Raw genomic sequence first — 23,054 nt, 5'->3', positions numbered from 1 at the left:
TTTCTAATAGACTAGTATACCAGCTTCTACACTTTTCCTGTGGAATTATACTTTAGGTTCTAAGATACAGTGTGGAAGAATCCTGCTGAATGTGACCCTGAGGGGCACCTAGGTGGCTCATTCGGTTGAGCATCTGACTCTTGGTTTAAGCTCAAGCCATAATATTAAGGTAGTGAGATCGAGGTTTGCATTGGCTCCATAACCAGTGGGAAATCTGCTCCAGATTCTCTCTCTCTCCCTCTCCTCTACGCCTCCCCTCACTCATGCACACACACTTTCTCTCTACCCCCCTGAAGTAAATAAATAAATCTTTAAAAAATAAATTAAATAAATGTGACCCAGGAACTACCTTTGTACAGGACATGTTTTTGGTGTTAATCACAGTCCTGACTCATTCCTGTCCTGGCCTTATGTCTCATATTCTCTGTTGTATGTTTACAAGCTGGCTTTAATGGCTAGGGAGGAAAGAAAAAGAAAATAACTATAACATGAATAATAAATTTTTTATAAGTTGAAAATAACTTTAACATATATTTCACAGTCTACAGGGGAATAAGCAGATATTCTTATATCCGCTGTGTCTGTTTGGTGTTTTCAGATACCATAATTTATCCCTCTGGAAAATCCTAGCAGAGACCATGTATTGAATATGAGGGTACACAATTAGATGCTTAATCTAAACCTAGAACAATGTTATTTGAGCTGATTTGTAGAGGGTCTATAAAAGCTGAAAAATCAGCTTGACAACATTCCTGCTGGGATTGGCCTTCATTAAATGTTTGTGGTGGTATTTGTAGTCCATGCCACTTTAGTCAAATCACTAGGGTTTAGGAGATGATGCATACAGTGAAACTTGAGTTCACTGCTTATCAGGGAATAAATGAAGGCTCCCAAGCTGAAGGTTCATTTGGTCAGTCTATAAGAGTTGTCAATCAGAGCAAGCTGGCAGGGGAATTTTTTTTTTTTTAAATAGAAGCAAAATTTTCCCACTTAGAATTTTTCCACACCGTATCCTGAATGCCATTACATTGTCCATACCAGGGAGTAGAATAGTGGGCCATTATAATCTTCCTAATGTGAGCCACTGACCTCTGTTACTTATGAGCATAGCTGCTGCTATCCACTTTGTAAATATTGTCATTACTTAGGATGAATAGAATAGAATGGTTCTCAAAGTACTCAAGACTTCTGTTATATTCATTAGCCCCAGTATCCTACCACAGTGTCACACATAGAAGGTTTTCAGTTGTTTGTTGATCTTAACACCAAGAACAGAAACCACTGTGCAAATCAGTGTAGCTTATATATAGCCTTTACCAACCCATTCCCCATCCTTCTTGATCTAACAGAATTTGATAAAATTATTTCTTATATTTTTTCCATATTGTCAAGCGTGTATTGTTTTATACTTAGCAAGCCTAAGTTATTTAAGTTTGATTTTGGTATATCTATTGGTTGAGATAAATAGAATATTTCAAAGGGCTTTTCTTAATAAATTTTTGTAAAGGAAACCAAGAAAGTTTGAATAAGCAATTTATTAGGTTTTTTAAAGATTTTTTTTCATTTAGGTACTCTCTATACCCAACCAGGGGCTCAAACCCACAACCTCGAGATCAAGAGTTGCATTGCTTTATTGACTGAGCCAGCCAGGAACCCCTGCAATGTATTAGACTTTTTGTGCACATTTTATTTAACACTACAGGTGAATCACTTTATTAACTACATATATGATTGTGACACTGATACTATATCCATAGTATGTGACAAATCACAACAAAGGTATTATGCTGTATATATCTGTTGTAACTTGAACAGACTGACAGGTGGCACAGTTCACCTCATCAAATATGCAAGAAACCCTGGTAAGATTAAGAAAACAAATAGTTCAGCTAAGAAAATGACAGTCCGATGATGGTATGACAGGCTCTAATTATTAGCATAACCAGTATAATGTGAATGTATAATGTAAATTATATAGTTTTTAAGTCTTTTTTAATCAGCACCAAATTAATCTAGAGTTGTATTTATAAATCTGTGTTCATGTCTAATATTTAAAATTAATTCGTAAAACAATACTCTTCTCGAATAGAGATTTAGAAAATCTATTCCATTAAATATAAGTTGATTTGATTTCCAGGGGGCATCCATTAGGACAAACATCATGAAAGGGCCACTGCCCAAAATGTTGATTCCCTGGCTGATACCTGGAAGAAAAATAAACTTACATTTAATGGAGTAGACTGTCTAAATCACTGTTTTGAGAGGAGTGCACATTCATGAATATGTATTCATTGCAGAATTCAATAGATTCTAATAGTGAAGGACATTTGTATCATAAAAAGTAGCATTTATTCATTAACTTAGTACTTTCTAAAGAAAGAAGCTAGAATGCAACTTGGGATGGAATGCTGGCAATAACCAGTTCACTTATTGTGTGACACGTTCATCATGGTCTATATAATAACCAATGAAATAAAAATGTGTTATATATGATCTGTAGTCTAATATTTATCCTGAACCAATATAAAAAATGTACTATTTGTAATTTTGTCTTATCCAGTGCTCTGGGTTCAGTATAATACCTGTTTGCACATTTCAAATAATTTTTCTGTTTATTTCTTCTTTTCTGCAATAGTAAATCATCCTTGTGCAACATGGGCTAATCCAAGATCAGCTACACAAATGGCCTGAATGCTATTTTAAACAAGGTTGGGTGATTGTACAACATGACTTTTTAAGATAGTCAAATGCCAAAGTTTCCAGTAGAAGAAACAAGATACTCATTTCAACCAGCCCCCTTACTTTCTGCCTAGGTACTAGGTACCATATGTAACCATCTCACTATATCTCCTCAACGTTCCTGAACATTGGGATTTGTTTTCTCAAGTTTAAGAAGAATGGAGGATTCAAGTTAAGTTGGTTCACAAAGGTTACAGCTAGTGAGCTGCTGAATCAGAATCAGAACTAGTATGTCTAATTCCAAATTGCATGCTCCGGTATTTCCTTGCAATGTTGACTTTCACTTGGGGGCTCATGCAAAAGATTTATGAGATGACTCAGATTTTCTTCTGTCACACTCCTAGAAACACTTGTAGCTGATTTTCTTAGTTCTTGCCTCAAATAAGACTAGTAACATTACCACATTTTAAAAGAATGAGTGATTAATTTGTGGAAATATTTGTTGGAATACTTTTTAGAGTTTTCAAATCAGAGAGTTGAAAATTCATGCTGTGCTTTAGGCATTATTGATCTTAAGCCATCTCATGCAGGTAGATATAAATCCTTTTCTTTAAGACCTCTGGTGAAAAACAGTTCAGGCTTTTCCCTGGTAATTTACCTTACCTGAAAAGGCTTACTGATAGTTGTATGCACATTATTATGACCAATGACATAATGCTCAGTTCCAGTGAATTAAGCCAATAAAATAATAATCCTTTTAAAAATTATAAATTTCAGAGGGTACCTTGAAATTACTTAGAGGAAGTTTGTGATTTTGCCAATTTTTTAGGAAAGGCAGTTTAGTCTAAACTTTTAAACGAGCAGGCCTTGAGTGGGTCACAAGAAGATCTTTATTTTGCATTTGGATTCCCTTTGTACTTTCTTTTGAGAGAGAACGAAAGAGAGAGAAAGAATCTCAAGGAGACTCTGAGCTGAGCTCAGAGGCTGCCCCGGGGCTTGATCTCATAACCCTGAGATCATGACCTGAGCCAAAATCAAGACTCCGATGCATAACTGACTGAACCAACCAGGCACCCCTGGATTCCGTTAATACTTTAAATCGCAGATCTGTACCTTAAATGTAAATGAAAAGAATGTTAAAAATTGATATAACTTAAAAAATTATCACAGTTCTTTTCGGGTAGCTTTACTCTTCAGTTTAAGTATCCTATCCTATATTGTAACTGGTTGCTTGTCTTTTTAACAAGACTGTGAGCAATTGGAGAGCAGTGTATTATTCATCACAGTGTCTCTAGTATTTAGCATAATGCTTGACACAGAAGTGGTCAATAATTATCTGTTAAATAAATGAATTCATTTCTCCAGTTGATACTGCTTAAACCAGCCTTTCTCATACTTTCCCACAAAGGCATCCTGCTAATTTACTGTTGTTTTTCTATCTTGGTTCATATTATTTCTGTCACCTGGAGTTATCTTTCCTTCTCTTCTTCACCTAAATGAATCCGACTAGTTTGTCCTGGTATAATTAGTTGATAAGTGAGTGCTGTTCTGGCTATTCCAGCTATCACAGAGTCACGCCCCCCATACCCATACTCTTTTAGCCCCCATGGGCTGTCCCATACACTTTAGCCTTTGATTATATTATTTGTCAAATTTTTAATGTTTGACCTTGTCTCTCCAACCATTATGAAAAGTGCCCATGTTTTACACTATTTTTTCTCCCCTTCATGACCTAACCATAAATTAGACCAAGAGATGACAAACTGGCCTATAGGTCAAATCTGGCCCAAATTCTAAGAATGATTTTTACATTTTTAAAAGATTGAAAACAATCACAAGAATATTTTGTGATGTGAAAATTAAATGAAATTTAACTTTCCATAAGTAAAGTTTTCTAGAACATAGTCATGTTTGTTCATTTATATATTATCAGTGGCTGCTTTGGGACTACTACAGCAGAGTTGAGTACTTGTGACAGAGACCATATGGTCCACAAAGCACAGAATACTACTTGGCCCTTTACAGAGAAATTTTGCCAACTGCTGGACTAGACCAACAATGAGCACTTATTGATTAAATAATTCAATATCTTATGACTATTCCATTATGAAACAAAATACTCTGAAAGGACTGATAATTATGTAATATTACCTTAAATAAAGAAAAAAAATAATAAAAGAAATCCTTGGAGTGTAGATAATTCTTGTCTTTCAGTTGATGAGATACAAAAATTTCTGTTTTCTCCACCCATGGTAAACTGACTTAGCCGTTCAAAGCTTTCTCAACATGTGCAGAACCTCTTCATGTAGAGATTCTTTTTTTTTAATTATTTATTTATTCATTTATGAGAGACACAGAGAGAGAGAGGCAGAAACAGGCTCTATGCCCAGAGCCCGACGTAAGACTCTATCCCGGGTCTCCAGGATCAGGCCCTGGGCTGAAGGTGGCGATAAACCGGTGAACCACCCAGGCTGCCCTCATGTAGAGATTCTTAAGAACAGGGTAGATGATTGTCATTCTGGACTGGATAACCATAAGTATTGTACAGCTCAATGATTCCTGGAATCTCTTCTATATGTAAACCTTGCTTTATGAAAAATGAGAAAATTGATTTGTGAAAATGAAGTCTTCTCATCCCCCAAACCTTCCTTACTCTTCTTTTTTGTCAGAACCCTGCCCCTTCAGTTTTGGTTTAATCTAGTTCTTTTAATTAAGTAGGAGAAAATTAAAGTTAGCAAAGTTTAAATCAAGCAGGTTTGATTTAGTGATACAAATCTGTGGTTTGTCAGGTTTTCAAGGCATAATCCTGGCTTCAACCTTATCTGACAGGTTGTCAGCCTAGCCAGTCTGCAGATGTAAACCAGAGCATCTCATCCTTTCAGGCATGACTTGCTATTTATCTTCTGAGGCATAATTTACTATTGCCCTAAAGAAAATGAGTAGGGTTAAGTAAGTATAAAAGGACCCTGTTTGCTTCAGCACAATTACTTCATTCACTATGCAGTTGTCAGTGACTAGGCCTACAATATGTATAGGTATATTTCAAATGAAGGAAGGAGGAATCCTCTAAACATAGCTTATTTGATTAATGTAAATTATTCTTTTACTCACTGAATATGTAAAGCATGTAAATTTAGTCCTGCTGTCAAAAAGTAGCTCTGTGCCATTAGCTTCTGCAGCAGACAAGGCCTACTGCATCCTGTTCTGCATTTTCAGAGAGGTAATGCTAATGACAGCTTGAGCAATTGCCTTAATGAGCCAGAAAGGTGTTCTTTCTTATTCGCATTTAGCTACTTACAGTCATTTGAAATAGAGATCATCTGTAGATATTACAGAGTGAAAAAAGCCATGGGTTATCTTATTAATGTGTTTCTCCAAGCCTGTTAAGAATGAACCATCAATCAGTCGTTAGCCAAGAAAATGGCTTGTTGTCAGTGCTATCTAGGTGATATGCCATTTGAAATGCAAGTTTTAGATTCTAATTACCATGCTAGCTAAGTAAATACAGTTGTCAAGCTTCATCTCTTGGTCATTTCAGGAAAGGTTGTAGGGCTTCCCAAATCAAATTGATTACAAAATAGCATTAGTATTATAAGCCTAAAGTGAACAACATGACCCATTTTTTAAAAAATAAGGCACTGTACATGAGTCATCAGGAAGATGTTAGAAATCCACCCACATGCACCATCTTACATGTAAAATTCAGCTCAATTGCTGACTTACTTTGTGGTGTTAGAACCCAACACATTAACATTAATACTTAAAACAAATTTTCTCTTAACTAAGTCTTTCATTCTAAGTGAAATGTTCATATTTTCTTACTAATATTGATCTGTTTGAGATAATTCATATCACATTAATATAAAGATTGATAAAATCATGTTCAAATTTTGGTTTAATTAATGAAATATATGCCTGTAATTTGGTGGTGTTTTGATTTGGTTACTTAATATAGCTATACTATTCACAATGGTTCAAGAGAAATAGGGGTTTAACACACTAATATTATAAAAGTATGCATTTATACTTAAGCCACACCACTCAGCCAAAGATTAGCATAAAGTGGCTACGTTCAGCTTGGGATTGTGATAGAAGTGAAATAGCAAAATTATAATCACTCCAAGATAAAATTCCTCTCTGTCACCATGTCTGCATCTTGCCTAATCTTTTTTATTATTATTATTATTTCCATTTTGCCTAATCTCAATTAAGTTGTATGTCTCCTGGGTCTGGGGACCGAAAGTCTGAAATTCAACCAATATTTAAGAACTTAAAAGTTCTTTTGTACAGAAGTTGTACTGTGAGATACGACTTCAAAAAAACCTGAGCTGTAGAATTTTTTTAATTGAATGAGTAGTAGTAGTTTAAAAAATCTATATCATTTTCAGATTAAATAATCCATTTTGCTAGAAAGAAAAAGTCAAGTGAATCATTCTATAGTTTTCAGAAGGTGAATCAAATAATTCCTAAATTGAATTCAAGGATCATGTGAAATTCTCTTTCCCTATAAATGTCTTATTGAAATCTCATATTGATTTCTGTGTGTGTTTAACACCTGAAGTGTAGGGACTATTAAAGAATTCAGATTTAATGCCTATGTAATAGGGTACTTTTTCAGTTACAGACCTTCATGAAGCTTCCAATGAAACAACATGGAGGAGTTCCTCATCTCAACTACATCATAAATGACAAAAACTCAGCTATTAAGGCATAATTTGGTGATAGGTGGAAGAGTGATTCTTATAATAAGCTAAACTATTTGTGGAATTTTCCAAGGCAGCTTGCATCATAACTTTCTTATAAGGAGAAACATTTCATGAGAATCTTTTGGTGTTGCCACAATTGTGTAACAATCCCCAAAGAAGCGTGATGTGCATATACTTAAACCATTCATTTCATAATGCATATTGCTAGTAAAGCCAAACTTTCTATTCCACAATTATAAACTCATGGAGATGGTAATTATAGTGCATTATTTGTCAAATTTTATTATTTTTTCAAATCCCAAAGAAAATGTGATATTCTACCATGTCTTTGAATCTCAGATTATGTAAATTTGTTTATCTGTAACACATTATTTGGTTGCTCTGCAGCTCTGTTTTCAAGGTGATTATGCTAAAATCTGTGTTGATTTACATCTAGGCATATGGGTATATTTGAAATCACCTAATTTGAAATTGTAGTTCTTAGAGTTAGCGCTAAGAAATGTAATTCTGTAAAGAATATTTTGAATGAAATATTGAATAAATTAGTAGAAACATAGTTAAGTTTTCAATGCATCCCCAAATATTAGGCTTGGAAAGTGGTACTTTTCTACCTTAATTTTAAATCTTGTACATTTTATAGGTAAAAGGCAAGTTTATCCCTATATTAGGCAAATCAGATTAAATGCAAGTTCTACTAATTCAGAGAAACTAGGCTCATTTGATGTTAATGTAATGCTGGTTAAAAAGTAACTAGATAAGGAAATTCTTGGTTCCTTCCTATAATTTCCAATCTTTTTTTCCCCAGTTTTCTTGTTTTGTTAAATCTACAGTTAGATTATAATAGAATGCCATGGGACTGCATTGTTCCTTAAATCTCATGATTAGTTGTTTTTAATTCCATTCCTGGTAGAGCCATTTTTAAATTATCAAACTTTTTCTGTAAAAAGAAAAAGGAAAATTTTGACTTACAATGTGACTTACAAACTATCCCAGTGATTGGTTGTATTTGAGAAGGATATTGCACCTCTTTCTTCTCCCTTCGAAATCAGTAATACTGCATATTTCCTTTCTGAAACAGAATGAACCATACCTCACAGTTCTCTTATCTGTGGCAAACCTATAATTCCTGAGTCCTTACTTTCGTCCTTGTTGGGGGCTACTTCTCTCTGACTAGTTTGTGGTCATCAGAGAATTACAACAGGCAGAGAGTATGTCTTATCTTTCTACTGGAAAGGTGTTGTCTACCTCAGACAACTGAAACTTGAGCCAAACCCATGTCCCAGAAAAAGAAAGGCCAGGAAGTCATTTTGCTTTCTGGGAAGCTTCAGAGATCAGGGAAAAGAATAGGAGGGAAAGCGTTGGCATCTATTCCAGAGTTGTCCTGGATTGTTAAACTTTGATCTAATCTCTCAATAAGTACATCATCAACATTCTGTGATACCTCATACATGCAAACAAAATACTAGCAGTTGCAGGTTTTCTTTAAAATCGTGCCCTTTGTTCCCTTGCATGTTCCATTTCCCCAATTAACTTTGTGAGCCCTGGGCAAGTTAGTTAACCTCTCTGAGCCCCAAAGGCCTCATCTATAAAATGAGTGATTTGAATAAATGATCTTTATGATCCTTTCCATTGCGAACATTCTATGCTGTGAAACCTCAAAACTATAAACTACATGAGAGTAAGAGCCATTTTTTTTGTTTTAACATTTTAAATCTCTCCAACAGGGCCTAATTGAGTTCATTACCTTGCTCCTGCTCTGTGAAACAGAGAATAGATTTTTGAAGACAGCTCTAACATTTCTATCTTTCTAAGATTAGAAATTGGACATTCTGAGGGTGCCTTAGGTGGCTTAGTCAGTTAAGCATCTGCCTTCAGCTCAGGTCATAATCTCAGGGTTCTGAGGTTGAGCCCTGCATTGGGCTCCCTGCTCAGCGGGAGCCTGCTTCTCCCTCTGCCATTCCCCCTACTGTGCTGACTCTTCTTTTTCTGTCAAATAAATAAAATCTTTTTTTTTTTTTTTAAAGAAATTGGACATTCTGTTTTAATTGCAGGTCAGGTTATTTATTAGGTATAGATATCATATGAACTTGCATATTTCAATAGTAAAAGCATTGTGGGAAATGAATCATTGGGATGAGATTTAGAGGAATAATACTTCAATAATCAGCTATAAAGGAATTGTGAGTTGAATTATATCCCTCCTACCTCCCCCAAGAAAGATATGTTGATGTCTTAATACCCTGGTACCTGTGAACATGACCTTGTTTGAAAATAGGGTCTTTGTAGATGTGATAAAGTTGAGGTAAGATCATACTGAATTAGGGCAAGCCCTAAAACCAATAATTGGTATCTTTGTAAGAAGACCATGTGGAAACACAGGGATCAAGAGGCCCACAGGGAGCATACCATGTGATTATGGAAGCAGAGATTACAGTGATGCAGCTGCAAGTCAAGAGATACCAAGGACCAATGGCAACCACAAGAAGCTTAGGAAAGAGGCACAGAACAGATTCTCCTTCAGAGCTTCCGGAAAGAACCAATGTTGCCTGCACGTATTTCATACTTCTAGGCTCCAGAACTGTGAGAGAATACATCTCTGTCCTTTTAAGCCACCCGGTTTATGGTAATTCATTACAATAGCCATAAGAAACTAATAAAGACTGTTTGGATACCAGCCTAAGGAAAGCCCCAAGGGATATGGCTCTGGACTAGACCAGTTATAGTTGGCAACCACTGTAGGATATCTACCTTCAGCCTAGGCCATAAATCGAGATGAAAATGGACCATTATGATTTCTTTTGGAGCAACCCAGAATGCTGTAAGAGATTAGGAACTATCTTATAAAGACTGTAATCAGACTAAACTAGTATCCTATTTGTTGTAGCTATTATTCGTCCCTTGAAACCCACTTCTGATCAGCATTTCATACTCACAAGCCGAAGGTTAAGGCTGCAGAAAGACTACTCCTTAGAGTTATCATCCATTTATTGATAGACTTTATCTACCTTTTTTTTTTTAAAGATTTTATTTATTTATTCATGAGAGACAGAGAGAGAGAGGCAGAGACACAGGCAGAGGGAGAAGCAGGCTTCATGCAGGAAGCCTGACATGGGACTCCATCCCAGGTCTCCAGGATCACGACCTGGACTGAAGGTGGCGCTAAACCACTGAGCCACCTGGACTGCCCCATACCTTTTTCTACCTTATGCAGGTTTCCTTTGTCTGTTTTTAGTTATCCATTTATACAGTTACATACTAAAGATCTTTGAGCTTGAAAATCATTTTTCAAAGAGTGAAGTGACTATATATCCATTTAATCTGCTTATTGCCCATTGAGAATAATCTCTCTCCTACTTTCTACCTATGAAAACCTCATCTGTTCCTCCACCATACATAGCTCAGATCTCATATACCTCATGAAGGCACCATTGACCACCCTATTTTGAAGTAATCTGCTTTCCATAGTTACATAATTTATGCTGTGTAACTCCTTTGATGCTTAGTAAATAGTACCCTTCATTATAGTTTTGTTTTTATATCTGTGTGACTCATCTCCCCCACTAGATTGCTCTTAGAGGATGGGAAATAATTCATGTTGTTTGGTATCTCTACCCTGCACCTACAATACACAAAGAGCAGTGTATGCACATCATTAAGTCTGTTGTGATGAGTACTTTTCAATTATGGTGGACAGATTATGACAGAATTGACAACTTAATTCAACAAATAACTGGTTCTAGGCATAGCCTTATAGAACTAATCATTATTTGAAAAAATCAAGACAATCTATATTCTGAGACTCTGGCACAGAATTTCTTGTTAATAGTGGTTGGCATAATTTATTCTCTTTCCTGTTATTTTCAAGTTATGTTATTGCTTTGAACTCATTTTTCAAAACAATATTTATAAATGTAATTCATAAAAGTATATTATCATTGGCCAATGAAAAGAATTGCTGCCACTTTTAGAAAAGAAACTATGGTTTACTAGAAATTGTGGACCTCCTTACAAAAGTAATGAATTAGCGACCACATACAGCATTATGAAAGCTAGTTATAGTTTGTTTAAACCAGTCTCTTCCTTTATGGCGTTCTCAATCTTTTTAAACAGCTAGGATATAATAACATTTTAAAAATTAAAGTATTTCACATGACCAAGAACATGATATGAAATGAGCAACATTAAGCTCAAGACAATTGAAGCTTCAAATACTGGAACAGACAAGAATTTTAAATAGCCCAAATGAATAAGGAGACAACACTGCTGTGCTTCTTCAGATGCAGTAATAATTAGGCTCAAAGGTTAGCAGGAAGAGATTTTATACCAATAATGGTTCCCAGTATCATTTTTCTCTTATGACTTTGACTTACAAAGATGAAGCTTTTATTTGAAGATTTGATACAATGCAGCTGCAGACAGCAGGGGGAAGAATTTGGCCAAAAGCCTGGACTCTCTCAAACATCTATGAGAGAGCAAGACTTTGAGAGGGAAAGACTGGGAGAAATTGAGAGATAGAAAAAGAGGTGGGGGCGGGGGAGGGGGACACAATAAAAGAAAGGATTTACATTACCAATGACAAATCAAAGCTGAAAGTTTGCCATGCCTGTTGTCATTCATTGCCATTCATATTTAGAAAGCAGACTGCTGTGATAATTGATTTGATGGTCCAGCTTGAGTGGAAGCACTTTAGGGCAAAGCAGGCCTCAGAGATGCCAAAGAAGCAGAAAAGGTGGGAATGAAATAATGCACTACTTTATCCTCAGAGGCATGTGGCCCAGTTTTTAAGAACAGAAGAACATGCTCTGGGGTAGGGAGAGTAGAATGGGGAGGAAACCTAAAGAACTTAATACAAAATGACCTTATAGCTCTAGTCAGATAAAAATAGGCATTAAAACAGAGACAATAAAAGGACATATTTTACTGACAGGTGAATAATAGGGGATCGTGGTGGAAATAATCTGATTTTTAACGGACTCAGTCCTTGAGAGTACCTTTTTTTTTTTCCTCTTCTTTTGTATAGAGACAAAAGTGATTCCTTTTCTAAAAAACCTTTTAATTTTTTAAGCTTTTCAAACTAGATTAATAGTTCAGAAGGAGAAAAAGAAAACAATAATTGAGACCGAAAAGCTCTATATGTGCTTGGATTATCTAAACGTCATTGAATTTATTCCCATGAAGCAAAAGGTAATAATAAAGCTTATCCTTAGATTTGCAAGTGGAGCGTGGTTTTCAGCTATTGCTTCCTGCTGATATGAATAAGTTAGGAGACTAAAGTGCCAGTTGAAGGAGGGGGAAAAAAAGAGAGTGAGAAAGATTTTATTTTTTTTAAGTATGGTATTCACTGCTTGACCTCTTAATCACAACTGCCAATTGGATTGTGTGCCCTGTCATCAATTTAAGGGCCTAAACAAAACCAGATAAAAGATACAGCTGTCAAAACACAAATTTTAATCAGAACCTGTTTGTCTTTTGAGGAAATGTAGTTATTTATGTTTTAAAATAGCTCAATCCTTTACTTAGTTCTCTTTCTTTTCTTGCCTGTCTCCCTTCTACCTTCATTGTCCTTTCTGTCTTCTCCTACTTACCTATGTACATGTCTTTATTTCACCAACAGAGAAAGCCTGTTGTCTGGCATCATTGAATCAGACTAGACCTGTTTTATACATATGCAGCCATTATGCAAATATCAATACTCTCACATCAAATCACAATTTCTGTTCTCTTGATAAGTTTTCTCAATTACAGTGAGACATTGAGCATTTTGAGCTTAAAAAAAAGAAAAACAGCCTCAAATATATGACTTGTTTTAGAAAGACTCATATGAAATTAATACAGAGAAAGCAATGCTAGCTATGTCAGTATAATGTATGGCAGTATTTCTCAAAGTCTATTTAAAAAAATCATTGGCATGAGAATTACCTGGGAAGCTTATTAAACTTTAAATTCTCAAAAAAATAAATAAATAAATAAATAAATAAATAAATAAATAAATAAATAAATTCTCAAACCACAGACCAGATCCACTGATTCACAGTAAATGGCACCCAGGAACCTACATTTTATTTTAACAAGTGCTGCAGATTATTCTTCTGATTACTCCTGATGTTGGAACACCAGAGACATAATGGTTGATCAGATAAACTGTTTTCTGATCCATTTTCCACCATTACTAGTTGTGTAAACTTGGGCAAATGGCCTAGCCTCTCTGAAACTCAATTTCCTCACCCATCAAAGGTACATAACAATGTTTATTTAATAAGATTGTTCTGAGGATTAAATATGATAATATAAAACACTTAGTGAAGTAGCCAGTAATTATAGTACCAAGATACAGTCAGTACTGTTGATATTGTTTATCTTTCATGATTTAGAAATGGATTCTTGGTCATCATATTACCTCCATTTAAAGTAAATATTAGGTTCTACTTCAATGCTATATTAACCAGTGTAGTACTTTTCATGCCTCAAAGAGTGTATAAGATTAATCATACCTATCACTTCATCTCACCCAATTGGGAAACAAAAATATCTTAGACTAAAATAATAACACATACTTACTCTCATAGAATACTTACTCTCATAGAATAGAATCTTCTTATTAACTGTATATAGGAAAATAAATATACACATTGTTCATATGTCAATGTAATTAGAGAGCATTAAGGTACTGAATTTATTGAAGGAGGGAAGGAAAGACACCTAGGATATCAATGTGATACTATAAATACCAAAAGCAATTCAGTGTGACCAGCAACACCACCTGTCTCACAACCAAAGATAATCAAATATTATCATGACTGAGCAGGGAGAGTCTTTGTTCTCATAGCCTGAAAGAGAGAAGAGATCACTAGATTTTTTTTTTTTTTTTTAATATCTAATTTCAATGCTCCTAGCTCTGTATCATAGTTGTCTCTGGCTAATATAACAAAAATACCACAGACTGACTAGCTTGAACAACAAACATTTATTTCTCACAATTCTGGGGCTAAAAAGTCCATCCAAGGTCAAAGTACAATTAGGTCCCATGTCTAGTGAGGGCTCACTTCCTAGTTTGTAGAAAGCCACCCATCTTGCTCTGTCCTCATATGACTGAGGAGATTATCTCCTTCATGTCTCTTTTTATAAGGATGTTAATCCCATTTGTGAGGGCTCCACCCTTATGACCTAATTACCATCCAAAGGCCTCACCTCCAAATCCAAATCCTATCACATTGGGTATTAGGTTCAATATATGAATTGGGTGAAGGGGTGCCAGACACAAACATGCAGTCTATAATACTCTTGTTACTTCAGATAAACCTCTTACTTGCTGTGCCTCCATGTATAAAATGAGGAATCATATTTGCCCCATCTCAGAGTCTTGAAGTGAGAAGGAAGTGTGGTAAGATATGTAGTAACCATTTGTAAGCCAAGTTCTACACAAATGTATGGTATTATTTCACAACTTTTCAAATGGACTGAAAGTCCATTTTGAAAATGTAGTTATCAACATTTGACAGTGATTGCATTCTCATTTTCCAGGGAAGTCCAAAAAATAGATGAAGTTAGAATTTAGAATACTTCATTCATAAAATCCTTGTTTGTGCCTTGTTGATTTTTGCTTGAGGTGCCCAAAATTCATTGATGCATTTTTAAGCAGCTTTTGTTGAATATTCCTTGGTCCAAAAGCTTTCAGCTTTGTGGCTTTGAAGTTCTAATTCCCTGATCAACATCTGAACTTGTGAAGCTTGAAATTTATCATTTGGCATTGACTTATGTGTAAAATTGAGTCAAAACTCAGGGTCCTTTAAACATCTTGAAGCAGATTTTCAGCATGGCCTCATTTTTACTGATGCAGTTATATATTTGTAAGTACAAATTGTCACTTTTGTCCTCAAAAAAGCATAAATTGGTCATTGCATCTGCCATGAGGTAATTGAAGGTGCAAGAAAACACTTCTACAAAAAGGTCTTTATAACACTCCCTTCCCCCAGTAACCCTCCCCTCCCTTCCTCTGTGTGTACAGGAAGAAAAGGAGAAATAATGCTGCAACCAGGCTCTGAATAGAAGTCAACATTTGTTTTCAAGAAAAATAAACTGCATCTAATTTATGTTTCTTTTCTAAAAGCAAAAAAAGATACACATGAGATATTCAGCAATTTAAAACAAAATTATTGTGAAATGTCTTTCACAATTATCATTTTGCTGCAATGTAATATAACACTTTAACTTAAGCAAATGAGTAGTTTTGACTATTGAATAATAGCTTTTGAGAGCCAATTATGGAACTTATAGTACACATACAGTTTTAGGCAACTTAACTGTATCCTCTGAGGTTACTTTAGACCTATAGAGTAACATTTGGTTTGAATATGCCCTTCTTTGCACCAGTGTTCTCTGGGTCCTTTTTGGATTCTAGAGCTAGAGAAAATGAGAATCATAAGAAATGAAGCCAAACTCAATTTAGAGTTTGTTATTTAAACAGTATGTATATTGCCATTGACTTATAAAGTTATCAAGGCTGTGGGGAAACTTTTAGCCATTTCTTGGTATTCCTTGTGGCCATTCCAAGCATTGCCTAGAAATTATTTGCAGTGTCTGATTTTACTCTTCTAGTGATTTATATAAACACACACCTACATATACATACACACATATACTATTTAGCCTGGCCTATTCACAGACAATATATCTACCTAGCCCTGTGCTACTAGGCAGTCTTTTTTGTTGTTGTTGTTACCCTCAGAAACATCAGACTATGATTTAAATGGGAAGTTTCCTTTACTTACGTGAGAAATATAATTTAATGCAGGTTGATCTGTGCATTTCCCCTTGAATGACTAAATTACAAAAGGCCATCTGTAATTCCCTTTCCACTTACTTCAGCACTGTTAAAAAAAAAAAAAGTGTTTAAATGATACCCAGGTAATTGACAGGATTCTTACAGGCAGTTTAAGACCTAATATAAAACCAAATACTCCTTATAAGCCACCAACCCAAAGGATAATAATCAAGAATTTCCCCAATTAAGCTTTATTAGTAAATTTGATGAAAAGGAAGACTATAGATGGTTACTAAAAATGTATTTGTGATGACAGGGTAAGAAAGAGAAAGGTGATAAAAGTCGTTGAGAACATGTTTTTAAAGAATTGCTGTCACATACTTAAACAGTTTGAACTTGTTCTTGTCCTGGTGACAAATACATATCTGAACTAAGATTACTATTTTGTTTTACTTTATCCCTTCTCTTACACAGTAATATCCATAGTGATGACCAGTCCTGGAGAGTGTATTCTATTATGTTAGAAAATCATTGCCTATTATGTAGCTTAAGTGGAAGAGAATTACAACTCACTCCATACTGTCAAGCCATAGAGACAGCAACAAAGATATCCAAATGAAACAAGCTCTGTTCTTTTCAAAACCAAAGAAGTGTAAGAAAAGCATTGAATTTAAGGGCAGAAACTATTCCAGAAAGTTATTGCTAGAATTCAGTTACTAAAGACAGTAATAGATTTACACCTTTACAAAGATTAAGAGTAACACATTGCTTTGAATTACTGTCATTTTGTGTCTTAAATTCATTCAAATGTTGAAAAAGAAAGCATAAAAAAAGAAAAAAGAAAAAGAAAGCAGAACTAAGTTTCAATTTACAATCTTCAGAGGAGGTAGTATAATGGATGAAAATAGTTCTCCTGTACAACCCTCTTACAGGGGCACCTGGGTGGCTCAGTAGTTGAGCTTCTGCCTTCAGCTCAGGTTGTGATCCCAGGGTCCTGGGATTGAGTCCCATATCAGGCTCCCCTCAGGGAGCCTGCTCCTCCCTCTGCCTATGTCTCTACCTCTCTGTGTCTCTCATGAATGAATAAATAAAATCCTTAAAAAAAAAAAAAAAAACACTCTTACAAGTTGGTACATTCTGTGGGTAAGTAGTTCCTTGTGACTCTGAATTAGGGGAAATTTTTAATTAGTAGTTTTCTCTAGAGAAAAAAAATAATCCTCATAATTTTATATTTTCATAAGTGAAGTTTTAAAACTGATTTTTTTTCATATTTAAAATCTCCAAAATAAAGAGAAAATACAACCTTAGTTATAATTTTTTTCAATCCTCAATCTGAAGAGGTTGAGCCCATTTAAGGTCTATTGGACAGGGAGACAGTACCCTAATAAATGTTGGCTTAACTGACTTTATTCACATAATTGTGGGAATATTATTAGATTTCTTGACCAGAAAGGAGCCTGAGTTTGATTTGTCCAATGTGATTTGAGGAAAGGAGGGGAGCTTAGCATCCTCTGCTCTAAGTGATATTGCTGAAGAGAAGAATGAGAGCCAAAGTTTAGGATTTGGCCAGGGACCAATAAGATACTCTCACTGAGAAGAAACTGTGATATATGGTAATGCTCTTTCAGACAGTAAAAAGAAGAAACAGAACAGAATTGGCCCTCCACCTGTGGCTTTTCTACCCTCCCTCATTTTATTTAGCTCATCCATGCTAACCTTCTCCTCCTTTCTCTGCCTTAGCCACTTTGTAACTATTCTCTTTGTACATCATCTTTTGCTTTCTTGCAATTAATATTGTACAAAGGGCTTTTTCTATTATAAGGAACAGGGGCTTACTGAGATTTTCTTAGGTGAGATAGTGTTATGGAAAATGGAGAAGAAATACAAAGTGGCTGCCCAGACATGCCTCATCAAAACTAGAATATCCCAATTATAACAGTGGCTCTGGCAATCTGACAGCCTATCTATCTGGTAGCTGCTGGTAGTCTTCCTTTAGGAGCAGGTGTCTGTTGTGCCTAACTCTATTTGTACCTTACTAATCTGTTTACTCTCATGCTTTGCCATTCTGGTGACTCAACTGCTCTATTTTTGTTTTTCTAACTAATTCTTCTTTGTAATCCCTAACTATAGGTGTACTCTCTGCTCTCCTTTCTACATCAAGGTGTCTGCTTATTCATGGCTTCTATTGCCATGTAACTTTTGCTTAACATCCTCTCTCTCTTAGCTTCTGCTGCTGCATACCATTTACATCCCTTTCTGCATGAATTTGTTGTTGTTATTGAGAATAGAGGGTTCCAGCTGGAAAGTGCTCTCCTAATCATCTAGGTATTTTTCTCTGGTTCTTACTCATTATTTAATCTATTGAGGTAAGTGTCATGTGATACCAAGTGTGTGTGTGTGTCTGTGTGTCTGTATGTGTGTGTATGTATAATATATATTATATATATATTTATAGACACATAATATAAAATATATATAGTTAGTTTATAGTTAGTTTCTCTTTAGAAGGGGACTTTAAGTTATTTCAGAAGAGGGCAGTGCAAACTACAGGAGTTTTGCACAGGATATTCTGTATTTTGAGCCATTGCAACAGGGGACTTGAGGAACTAGATGTTTACTCCTATCATATATCATTGAATCTAAAATGATATCAGTTATAAGATATAAATTAGTTTATGAATTATCAAGAAAGAAAGAAATGCTGCAATTAAACCACAGTATGCTATTGATTATTATATGCATCCCAGCCTGAGAGATGTTATGTGAAAAAAATGTGCGGTTTAGAAAAGGTGAAACAGGATGTCTGCCATATATCTGAGATCATCATGGGATCAGTGGGTCAAGTGAACTTCTAGAGAAGATCCCTAAGGATTGACCTATAGAGTGGGGTAAACGCTAAAGGCTAGGAGCCAGGTCCTAAATCTGGTAGAAAGTAGGCTCTGGAGAATAGACAGCCAGATATCCATCTAAAATTGTGGAAGAGGCCAGTCACTGGTCCAGAGTATAGTTTGAGTCAAAGATCTGACAAATATAAGAAAGTGGATCCAAGAGGAGAAAGGAATATGTTCTCATATAGGTAGATCAAGGAATTCTGTTTCTGTTAATCTCCACTTATGCTCTGGGATCAGTTCAGTGATTTCTTTTGTTTTCTAAAGCACTTTTTTGTTTATTACTTGTACATGAACTGTACAAGTAGGATAATTTCATAAAACAAATGTATTTCGTCTGTGAGGTGCCGAAAATGGCATGGTCAGGGAGAGTTAAGCACAGACTTGTGACATATTAATGAAAAAACTCTAGTTGTTGACTGGTGTTTTGTTGTTGTTGTTGTTGTTATTAGGAGGTTAAGATAGCTTTAATCCTAGTGATAAATCAATATGGAAATCTTTTATTTTTTTATCCATGAAAAGCTTATTGCAGTAAAATTTATATAATATAAAATTTATCATTTAACCATTTTATAGACAAATTTTAAACGTGTTTTTATTTGAAAGATTGAATGTTTTCATTTACTACATTTAATTTTTTTTCCTTGTGTACAGTTGACATCCAATGTTATGATAGGTTCAGGTATATAATATAATGATTCAACTTCTCTATGTTGTACTAAGTATGCTCACCATCTGTCATTGTACAACACAATTACAATATCATTGACTATATTCTCTGTGCTGTGCTTTTTATTCCTGTGACTTATTCTTTCCATAACTGGAAACCTGTATCCCTCACTCCTCTTCACCCATTTTGCCTATCTCCTTATCCTCCTTCCTTCTAACCACCATCAGTTTTGTTTTTACATATCTGATTCTGTTTTTCCTTTGCTCATTTTTTTTAGGTTCTATATATGAATGAAATCATATGGTATTTGTCTTTCTCAGTCTGACTTATTTCACTTAGCATAATACCGTCTAGGGTTCCATTCATATTGGCACAAATGGCACAGTCTTACCCCTTTTCATTGCTGGGTAGTATTCCATTGTATATTAAATGTATATATAGATACGTATCTGTATATGTACATACTACATCTTCTCTATCCATTTGTCCGTTGATGAACCCACTTCCGTATCTGATTATTTTAAATAAAGCTTCAGTAAACATAGAGGTGCATATATCTTTTCAAATTAATGTTTTTTTCTGGATAAATACCCTAGTACTGTAATTAATGAATTACATAGTCTTCCTATTTTTAATTTTTTGAGGAACCTCCATACTGTTTTTCATAATGGCTGTTACCAATTTAAATTTCCACCAACAGTGCATGAGGGATCATTTTTCTCCACATCATCATTAACACAGGTTAGTTCTTGTGTTTCTTATTTTAGCCATTCTGACAGGTGTCAGTTGATATATCACTGTGGGGTTTTTTTGTATATTTTTTATTGGAGTTCGATTTGCCAACATATAGTGTAACACCTAATGCTCATTCAATCAAGTACCCCACTAAATGCCCATCACCCAGTCACCCCATCCCCCCGCCCACCTCCCTTTCCACTACCCCTTATCTGTTTTCCAGAGTTAGGAGTCTCTCATGTTCTGTCTCCCTTTCTGATATTTCCCACTCATTTTTTCTCCTTTCCCCTTTATTCCATGTCACTATTTTTTATATTCCCCAAATGAATGAGACCATATAATGTTTGTCCTTCTCTGATTGACCTATTTCACTCAGCATAATACCCTCCAGTTCCATCCACGTTGAAGCAAATGGTGGGTATTCGTCATTTCTAATGGCCAAATAATATTCCATTGTGTGTGTGTGTGTGTGTGTGTGTGTGTGTGTGTGTGTGTAGGCTCCTTCCACAATTTCAATATTGTGGACATTGCTGCTATAAACATTGGGGTGCAAGTGTTCTGGAATTTCACTGCATCTGTATCTTTGGGGTAAATCCCCAGGAGTACAATTGCTGGGTTATAGGGTAGCTCTATTTTTAATTCCTTGAAGAATCTCCACACAGTTTTCCAGAGTGGCTGTACAAGTTCACATTCCCACCAATAGTGCAAGAGGGTTCCCCTTTCTCCACATCCTCTCCAACATTTTTTGTTTCCTGTCATATTAATTATCACCATTCTCACTGGTGTGAGGTAGTATCTCATCGTGGTTTTGATTTGTATTTCCCGGATGGCAAGTGATGTAGAACATATTCTCATGTGTCTGTTGGCCATGTGTATGTCTTCCTCTGTGAAATTTCTGTTCATGTTTTTTGCCTATTTCATGATTGGATTGTTTGTTTCTTTGCTGTTGAGTTTAATAAGTTCTTCATAGATCTTGGATACTAGCCCTTTATCTGATAGGTCATTTCCAAATATCTTCTCCCATTCTGTAGGTTGTCTTTTAGTTTTGTTGATGGTTTCTTTTGCTGTGCAGAAGCTTTTGATCTTGATGAAGTCCCAATAGTTTATTTTTGCATTTGTTTCCCTTGCCTTCATGGATGTATCTTGCAAGAAGTTGGTGTGGCCAAGTACAAAAAGGGTGTTGCCTGTGTTCTCCTCTAGGATTTTAATGGAATCTTGTCTCACATCTAGTTCTTTCAGAGTTTATCTGTGTACGGTGTAAGAGAATGCTCTAGTTTGATTCTTCTACACCTGGCTATTCAATTTTCCCAGTACCATTTATTGAAGAGACTGTCCTTTTTCCATGAGACAGTATTTCCTGCTTTGTCGACGATTAGTTGACCATGGAGTTGAGGGCCCATTTCTGGGTTCTCTATTCTGCTCCATTGATCTATGTGTCTGTTTTGTGTCAGTAGAACACTGTCTGAAGATCACAGTTTTGTAGTACAACTTGAAATCCAGTATTGTGATGCCCCCAGGTCTGGTTTTCCTTTTTCAATATTCCCCTAGCTATTCGGGGTCTTCTCTGATTCCACACAAATCTTAAGATGCTTTGTTCCAACTCTGTAAAGAAAGTCAATGGTATTTTGATAGGGATTGCATCCAACGTGTACATTGCCCTGGGTAGCATTGACATTTTCACAATATTAATTCTTCCAATCCATGAGCATGGAATATTTTTCCATTTCTCTGTGTCTTCTGCAATTTCCTTCAGAAGTGTTCTGCAGTTTTTAGGGTGTAGATCCTTTTTTTTATAAATTTATTTTTTATTGGTGTTCAATTTGCCAACATATAGAATAACACCCAGTGCTCATCCCATCAAGTGCCCCCCTCAGTGCCCATCACCCAGTCACCCCCAGCCTCCACCCACCTCCCCTTCCCCATCCCTAGTTCGTTTCCCAGAGTTAGGAGTCTCTCATGTTCTGTCTCCCTTTCTGATATTTCCCACTCATTTTTTCTCCTTTCCCATTTATTCCCTGTCACTATTTTTTATATTCCCCAAATGAATGAGACCATATAATATTTGTCCTTCTCCGATTGACTTATTTCACTCAGCATAATACCCTCCAGTTCCATCCATGTCGAAGCAAATGGTGGGTATTTGTCGTTTCTAATGGCTGAGTAATATTCCATTGTATACATAGGCCACATCTTCTTTATCCATTCATCTTGCCATGGGCACCGAGGCTCCTTCCACAGTTTGGCTATTGTGGACATTGCTGCTATAAACATCAGGGTGCAGGTGTCCCAGCATTTCATTGCATCTGTATCTTTCGGGTAAATCCCCAGCAGTGCAATTGCTGGGTCATAGGGCAGATCTATTTTTAAATCTTTGAGGAACCTCCACACAGTTCTCCAGAATGGCTGCACCAGTTCACATTCTCACCAACAGTGCAGGAGGGTTCCCCTTTCTCCACATCCTCTCCAACATTTGTGGTTTCCTGCCTTGTTGATTTTCTAGGGTGCAGATCCTTTACCTCTTTGGTTAGGTTTATTCCTAGGTATCTTCTGCTTTTGGGTGCAATTGTAAATGGAATTGACAACTTAATTTCTCTTTCTTCAGTCTCATTGTGTAT

General features: G+C 35.7%; 1 protein-coding gene across 5 annotated transcripts in view; it reads left to right on the top strand.

Moving 5' to 3' along the window:
* Positions 1-23,054, top strand: part of DIAPH2 (diaphanous related formin 2) — a 1,055,757-nt gene that overhangs the window by 916,920 nt on the left and 115,783 nt on the right. The gene's annotated exons all lie outside the window — the stretch shown is intronic.

Source organism: Canis aureus, chromosome X (genome assembly GCF_053574225.1).
Source record: "Canis aureus isolate CA01 chromosome X, VMU_Caureus_v.1.0, whole genome shotgun sequence".
Lineage (NCBI taxonomy): Eukaryota > Metazoa > Chordata > Mammalia > Carnivora > Canidae > Canis > Canis aureus.
This window is presented reverse-complemented; position numbering and strand designations above follow the sequence as displayed.